Below are 8434 nucleotides of genomic sequence, written 5' to 3'. Positions count from 1 at the left end.
GTTGTTAGGGAGAGAGGTAGCAAACATTAGTTGCAGAGGTGGTGCATGTGTCACAGAAGTCGTGTGCCCCCCCTGCCCCCGCTCCCGTCCAAGAGTCCAGTATTTCCATAAACCCACCCACTGACCTGTGACTAACAATCTCGCTCTGCTAACTCTTCCAGCAAAACAGGCCAAAGAAAGCGTATGCGAGCGCTGTACCACAGCCCCGTTGCTCCTTTCGGTGCCTTCCCACAGAACTTTCGCTCCATACCAGTCCAGTTCCTTGCTGTTGCTTGGCTAACCACTGCATGCATGTGCTATACCGTACCCTGAGCTGATGCCCGGCTTTTGTGCTCAATACAGCCTTGCCCCTCCGTGTCTCTGTGGCGCAATGGGTCAGCGCGTTCGGCTGTTAACCGAAAGGATGGTGGTTCGAGCCCACCCAGGGGCGACGCTAAGCATGTGCTGCTTCCTTGCTTCCCCGAGGCCTGTGGGGGAGCCTCAAAGGTCCCATTTTGCTGCCTCTTGGCCTCAGTGCTTTCAGCTGGTGGTCCAAAGAGCGGGCTGGATGCCATTCAGAAACCCATCTGCCAGCAGCCGTGCCGGAGGCTCAGGCTTAATCCTCAAGGCCGAGCACAAAAACATTCAGCCGGGAACATTTCGCTCCCTTCCCGCCTCCGCCCAAGCGGCAAGGGAGAAGCGGAGGAGACACGCCGGCTCAAAGACGCCTCCCTCCCACTTCTCTGTACGCTGTGCAAAGCTCTTGGCCTGCCTCATGCCTCGTCAGGAAAGCACGGCCATGCGGCCCAAGCCTGAGTCACGTCCGCGGCCTGGCCCGCCCTGCCCCGGCTGACGGTCGCGCAGAGCCACGCGAGTCAATGGCAGGTCGAGTCCGGAGCCTCGGCTCTTTCCCCTGACAGCCACACACACAGCGCTGCCTAGCGCCCCCAGAGCCTCCCTCGTGTTCTCCCGCAGCAGCCGCCTGCCGGGTGGTGGGAAAAGGGGACCAGGAAGCACTGCAACCTCATTCCAGGACAGGAGGCCCTCACCACGCCTAGGCCTGCCTCTTGCCTTCAGCCCAGGCAGCCAGAGGTGCCGGGAGCTACCTGGCAGGCCTCGCCTCAGCCACCTCTTGCCTCATGGCCTAGGCTCTTGGTGGTCTGCTGGTCACCGGCTCGCTTGAAGGCCCAGAGGGAAAAGAAACAAGCGCACGCGTAGCGGAGGATGGTTTCGATCCATCGACCTCTGGGTTCTGGGCCCAGCACGCTCCCGATGCGCCACTCTGCTGCTTCTTCACACCTCCCTGCCACCTAGCCGCCACTATCCAGATTAGTGCCTTACGCGCCTCGTGCTGGCAGGCAGATGCGCAAGCTGCTAGGCAGCTGCCCTGGTCACAGGATTTTACAGCTTCTACAGGGTAAAAGGGATCTATTTGGGGTTTGGACCCCATTGGGAGCTGGGAAGCTGAGTGCCGGAGATGGGAGCACTTCTTAAACAGTTTTCAGTTAAGCTTTCAAGCTTGTGGGGGACAAGGTTCAGCCTTGGATCCGTGTCTGCAGCAGGCAAGCGCCTGGCTCAATTGCCCCGCTGTATTAGCAGACTAAAACCCGGAGCAAACGCACACGCCTTGCAAAGGAACAGGAGCCGATCTCGAACAAAAGTCAACTTTTATTAAGATGACGTTCAAAGAAAAAATGTACAGTACAGAGTTTCGCATAGAAGTTTCTGGTGCTCAGGGAACAACGTACAGCTTACCCAAGGGATGCAAAATTCAGTTTAAGATCGGGTGGCATAAGGAATACATAATCTACAATAGCCCTGACTGGGGGGTAAAAGGTTAACGTACAGATACTGAGTTAGGAGGGTATGTTGTCCATATGAGGGCTACGTTCGGGTGTGGAATATAACGAGCGGTTACGACGATGAGGATGGATTGACCCGCGTTTGGTGAGTTTTAACGTTCGGTGTTTTGGAATCTTTGCCACAATCTAGTTGAAGCAGGGTCAGTATGAAATCTGCCCTGCCATCTGTTGGTGATGTGTTGTCAAGGCCTTTTGGGGCTGATGTCATTTGCATGGTTACACCCACCCCGGATTGCATGATGGGAGTGTTTGTCCAAACGGTCATTTCAGCTGCTGCGATATCCCCAGTCTCTTTGTTATTGGGGCAGGAGTAATCCAGTGTATTTTCCTGTTGATTTTGGATCAAGGACAGAGTAACTGTACCTGGCATTTGAGGCCTGAGAGCGTCACTCTCTCCTGAAAAGTACTCACCATTTAGGGGTATGGGTTCCTAACGTCCGCTCGTGGAGAGAGGTAGAAATGGATGTTTGTTGGTGTCTTGCAGGTGCTGCTGATGTCCTTTCTGGTGTGGAAAAACAGAGGCAGAGGCGGTTTTGAATCTCTTCAAATTGTTGTTAGTGCTGCAGTTGCTCATCCTAAGCTTATGCCATTAGATCTCTTTCACGGTGTATTTTAGTCCTGAGGTAAAAGGTGTGTTGTTAGGGAGTGAGGTAGCAAATGTTAGCAGAGGTGGTGCATGTGCCACAGAAGTTGTGTGCCCCCCCTGCCCCTGCTCCTGTCCAAGAGTCCAGTATTTCCATAATCCCACCCACTGACCTGTGACTAACAATCTCACTCTGCTAACTCTTCCAGCAAAACTTTTCTACCAGGTTCTTATGCAGCGGTATATTTCTACCAACTTTAGCTTTTAAGTACCATCAAAGACAACCTGTTTACGTATAACTAAAATTCCTGCTTCTGCATTGAAGATTTTCAGTGTATGCTATAACACATTATTTAAAAAAGAATAATAATTAATTCTATTTTTAAACTAAAGAGAAGAAAACCATAAAATATGTGTTTAGAGATTGCTAAAGAACCCTATAGTGCAAAACACAAATATTGATTTTCAATCTCTTTTAACTTGCTATTGTTTGGAACCCATGTGTCTTGTCTAAAGATTTTTATTTTGGTTTGGGTGAGTTCTGAAATCAAGAACTGCTAAGTACCGTTCTACTGTTCTTGATTCATGTCACCAGGATTACTACACTTAATTACTCTTGCCCTAATAAGAAAGAGTTTGGAGATCCCACAGCAGCCAAAATCACCATTTGGACAAGCACCCCCATCATGCAATGTGGGGTGGGTGTGACCATGCACATCAGCAACTAAATGCCTTTGCATCACATCACCAACAGATGGCAGGGTAGAGTTCATTCTGACCCTGCTTACACCCTCCCCCCCAGCCAAGAATTGGTGATCCTGATACATCACACTCCCTGTTATACCAACTCATTGGTATTGAATGCTGAAGTTATGGCTAGCAAAAGTAGCCACCCATCTCTGCCCTGTAGCATCCAGCTTAGCCCTTGTTAACACAGAAGTCAGTGGATTGTTCTCTGTCCATACCTGAAACTGAGCACCGGACAAGTAGTCTGGAAATTTCTCAGTGATGGCCCATTTCAAGGCCAAGAACTGCAGCTGGTGGATGGGATAGTGAGTTTCGCTATCAGACAGTCCTCAGCTGGCAAAGGCCACAGATTTACATTTACCTTCCACTTCCTGGTAGGCGAGTGCTCCCAGACCCTCCAAACTGGCATCAGCATGCATGATAAACCGTTCGTTTGGGTCAGCAAGGACTAGGACTGGCACATGAATCAGGCAAATAATGATTTCCGTAAAGCCCTGTCACATCTCTCATCCCGCCATGTCCCCAATGGAGAGGAGATGAGCCCCTCCCCTGTCCCAGGCCAGGCACACCAGATCTGTGCGGGGAGGTGTCCATAATGGTCACCTGGTTTTAATAAGGTGAATGTGGCAAGTTTTCCAATACTGTATACTGCGTGCTGGAGCTGCTGGGGAGAGAAGTTCCTTCCTCAGCCCGAGCCCACCAGAGTTGATGTTGCAGTGGGGGAGAGGTATCTCTCATCTGGTTTTTAGATGCTCTGATGAGAGGGAGCAGGAGAAAGATTTTTCTTCTCCTTACATTTCAAATTCTCCACCCCCACCCCGAACCAAATTCTGCTCTAGCCTGATCTCTCTCTCATGTCTCCAGGGCCGTCATTAGCCATAGGCAGCTGCCTAGGGCACCACTAGGTCTGGGGGCACTGCTCTGCTGGGAGTCTGGACAGACGGGAAGCAGTGGAGCATGTAAGAGCAGGGCTGCTGGGTCCTAGAGAGAGCCGAATGCAGCACAGTCTGAGGGAGGGGATTGGCTGCTGGGGTCTCTGGGAAGGGGAGGGGGTAGGGGTTGGGGAAGGAGCTCACCTGTGAGTGTGACTCTTTCCCCCCGGCTGAGGTGAGGTGAGGCAGGCTCTGCAGCTCTGGAACCAGTGTCCTTTGTTGTCCCCCATAACATCCATTCTTCTCCCTCCCTGCCCCATGGAGCACCCCCTCCTTTCTCCCTCCTCCTCAGGAGGATCCCTCTCTCTCTCCTCCCTCCCCTCCGTCAGGGCTGGGTTGGGTGAGGTGCTGGGGGGTAGGTGGGGGGGAGGAGGCTGGCTGGCTGCCTGCTGAGGAATGACAGTGAAAGTAACTCACTTCCTCAGCAGTGAGCCAGGATTGGAATGTCACAGGGGGCTGGGATGGGGTTAGCCAGATGTGTGAAAAATCAGGACAGGGGGTTGGGGTAGGGTGAGCAGATATCCCTATTTTATAGGGCCAGTCGCAAGTGTGGGGTCTGTTTCTTATAGCGCCTCCTTTGACCCCCACCCCCACCCCCTGTCCTGATTTTTCACACTTGCTGTCTGGTCACTCTAGGTGGGGGTAATTGGTGCCTATATAAGACAAAGCCCCAAATATCGGGACTGGCCCTATAAAATCAGGACATCTGGATCTGGGCCCCCTAGCTGGGGAGCGCCTCCCCCCGGGCTGGCAGCTGCCACCGATCCATCTCATCCGGGGGGGAGCTGCACAGGGCAGGATGAGCTGCTGTGGCTCCATGGGTGACCTGTCCCTGAGATCAGATGCTGGGCTAACTTCACCATGGTCCGTAAGGCTGGTGGTGGTGCCCATTGGCGTGTGATTGGACCTGAGGGTTTGCTGCTGCTGTTGCTATTCTGCACCCCAAGAGGTGGATTTTGGGGTCTACTACTGCAGCTGTTGGACCAGCAGGCTGGGGGTGAGCCAAGCATGAAAGCAGTACAGTGTTGCCATTTAGATTGTCATTTAACAACTTTGTTTGCCAAAAATTCTTGCTAACAATCCTGAATCCAATTTCAATATATTTTTTTAAATCGATATCTTAGCCAAAAACAGAAAATTAAGTTGTTGACAATTATTAGTGACAGGTTTGGTTTGAGGCAGGGAGTGGGCCAGTTTTCATCAGAGAAACAAAAAATGTCGACTGACTTTCCTATAGCCTGTTACTCCGGATAAGAGCCCTCCAACCACTGTATTATGCTCATCTTCTTACTGGTGTATAGAGCAGGGTCGGCAACCCACGGCACACACGCCAAAGGTGGAAGGTGAGCTGATTTTTGGTGGCACGCAGCGGCAGGCTGAGTGGCTCAGCCCATCACTGCTCTGGGGTTCCGGCTGCTGCCCAATTGCCAGCTGGGAAACCGGTCGTTTGGCACTCTCCGCACCTGCTGCTGGCCTGGGTCCACCCAGGGAACGCCAGGCAGGCCGCGGGCTGAGCCGGCCGGCTGACCCACTCAACCTGCTGTCAGCCTGGGGTTCCATTCACTCAGCCGGCAGCGGGCTGAGTGGGCTGGTGGCGGGCTGAGCAGGGCCGGTGGAGGGTTGAGTGGCTCAGTCTGCTGCCAGTCTGGGGTGCCAGCAGCACTCAGCCTACTGCTACTCCGGGGTTCCGGCTGCCGGCCCCTTGCCAGTCAGGAGCCCAGCCACCGGCCCCACTCTGCCTCCTGCCAGCCTGGGTGAGCAGAATCCCAGGCTGGTAGCGGGCTGAGGGGGGTTGGCGGCCGGGATCCTGGCTGGCAGGAGTTGGTGGTCAGAACCCCAGACCAGCAGCGGGCTGAGCAGGGCCTGGGATCCTTGTCTAGGGTTCCAGCCACCAGCCCCGCTCAGCCCGCACCCGGTCTGGGGTTTCATTTACTCAGCTGGCAGTGGCCTGAGTAGGACCTCAGATAATAACAATAGTTTATTTATATAATATACACATAGAGAGAGAGACCTTCTACAAACGTTAAAATGTATTACTGGCACGAGAAACCTTAAGTTACAGTGAACTTGGCACACCACTTCTGAAAGGTTGCCAACCCCTGGTATAGACTGACCATATGTTGTACTAAGATTCTCCTGCTTTTTTTTTTTCCTGTGAGTCAGTATAGCTTTTGCCAGCCCAGAAGTTGGGCAGCCAATGTTTTACGTTTTCACAATGTTTTCTCCAACTTTCATAAAGTAAATTCATAGTTAATATGAGTTAAAAAGGCCACGGACACTTCCTTGTGAAGAATCTGTACAGCAGATCATGCTAGAGCTGTGAAAATGTCAGTTTTTGATGGAACTTTAGAGGCAGTGATTTATCATTTATTTTATCATGCGAATGTGCTGCTATTGCTAATGTCTTTCCAAACAAAATAAGGCACAATAGGACTTCTGTAACATTTCTGTGCTACCTTAATCTAGAGGAGATGATGCTGTGCTGACTTCATTTTGGTCACTTTGTGCTTTACCTAGCAGTAAAACTAGGGTTATATTTTCCCACTGTTTGGAAACCCAGCTTATTAAACTGATTTTGCAGCCAAAAAAGCCAGAAAGATTGCTTTTAATTAAAAACAAATTTTTGTTTCAATACCTCTTCATATAAATTTCCAATAAAAATTAGACAAATTAAAAAAATTATATTATTTGCATCATTCTGTCAAATCAGAATTTTTTCTATAGTGCTACTTCTTTAGTGCCAGTGCATCAGCATTACAGTGTGCTTCATTAAGTTAAACTGGTTTTAATAAGGTGAATGTGGCAAGTTTTCCAATACTGTATGCTTATATTTGTGTTGCTAAGAGCAGATCAGGCACAGGGGCACCAGTTTCATAATCTCGCCTAGGGCACCATAAATCCTAAGGACGGCCCTGCATGCCTCAATTCTCTTTTTCCTGGCCTTGTTCCAGAGCCCTCACAGCCCAATTCTCTGCCCTAACATTGAGCCCTCTACTGCACCCTGAACCTCTCATTCCAACCCCACCCCAAAGCCTGCACCCCCTAGCCAGTGCTCTCATCCCCCTGCACTCCAACTCTCTGTCCCCTGTAGCCTGATTTAGGGTATACTAATAATATTAATTTTGAAAATATGATGAAAATTTAATTTATTAGCTTACATTTAATTTAATTTAATTGAGTTATAAAGTTACAGTTGCATTACTGCTATTCAAAACTTACATATGGCATTATATGCAACAAAGTTTTGGTTAATATACTCACACCCTTCCTTGATAACCTGGTGGTAAGAGACACAGGACCAGCCTTGCAGTTCAGGTTTCTCAATTCTTGAGTGAAAGATGCAGTGCTTCGAAAAAGCTAATGTTACTTTGGGTTTACTTGAATAAGTTAAACTTAAAATCAAATCCTAATAAACAAAGAATAAAAACGTAGGGAAACCAAGCTTAGCCGAGTTACTTTGAAACTTAAAGTTTAAGAACAAGAACGGCCTACTGATAGTAGATAGAGAGAGAGTGGAGGAAGTATGATAGAAGAATGATAGAGCAACGTGCTCTAGCGAGGTGGGTTACCTCTTTTATAGGGCACAAGCGCCTGAAATCCTTCCTCCTATGCCCAAATTTCATTCCTTACCCACAAAACGTTAGGGTACGCTTACTTCATAGGCTAGTATGTTTGTGCGTGTTGATGACATGTACATATGCACATAAGTTCCCTTGTGGTGTACGTGTTAATTCTGTGGGTACAACACTGAAAAACACCTTATGCCATTCTCCATTGTCGATTGGTCTAGGTAAAGGTCTTAGACAAGCGTGGGTACTTCTCTCTTTATTTAACAAGATAAAGGTCAATTTTCCTTTCTCTATAGCATCTCTATAGTGTAAAAGGTCACACTATAGAGATGCTAACTTTGCCTTAGCTTAACATACAGGATATGGCCTGTAGGTTCTCTTAAGTCATGTGCCTGAGCCCCTAATCATTTTTATTGCCCTCTGCTGGACTCTCTCCAGTTTGTGCACATCCATTCTCATGTGGGTCCCAACCCCAAAAGTACTCACATTTCACCCCAATGGCTCCAAAATGTACATAGGGTGCTGCCATTGTCAAGTCACTCCTGAGCTCTCCAGTGGAGCCTGCTGGCAGAGAACAAGGTGAAAATTAGCCAGGACGTTGCTCAGTCAATTCCTCTGCTCCCGGCAGGTGGTATCGGAAACCTCCAAGATGGCTCACTTCCCTTTCTCTCATCAGCTTCAGGCCCCAGGGTTACAAATGCACAAACCAGTTGAGATTCTCCCTGGGCTCAGGGTGTGGGGCTGCTCTGAGGGGATGGACTT

At 49.7% G+C, this 8434-nt stretch overlaps 1 non-coding gene across 1 annotated transcript; it reads left to right on the top strand.

Moving 5' to 3' along the window:
• The first annotated feature begins 356 nt into the window (after positions 1-356).
• On the top strand, positions 357-430 carry TRNAN-GUU. The gene has a single exon. It is a non-coding gene; the product is annotated as a tRNA-Asn (tRNA).
• The last annotated feature ends 8004 nt before the right edge of the window (positions 431-8434 follow it).

The sequence above is a fragment of the Mauremys reevesii genome, linkage group 12 (genome assembly GCF_016161935.1).
Source record: "Mauremys reevesii isolate NIE-2019 linkage group 12, ASM1616193v1, whole genome shotgun sequence".
In the NCBI taxonomy this organism is placed as follows: Eukaryota; Metazoa; Chordata; order Testudines; family Geoemydidae; genus Mauremys; species Mauremys reevesii.
Note: the sequence above shows the minus strand (reverse complement) of the source record. Positions and strands in the feature narration are given on the sequence as shown.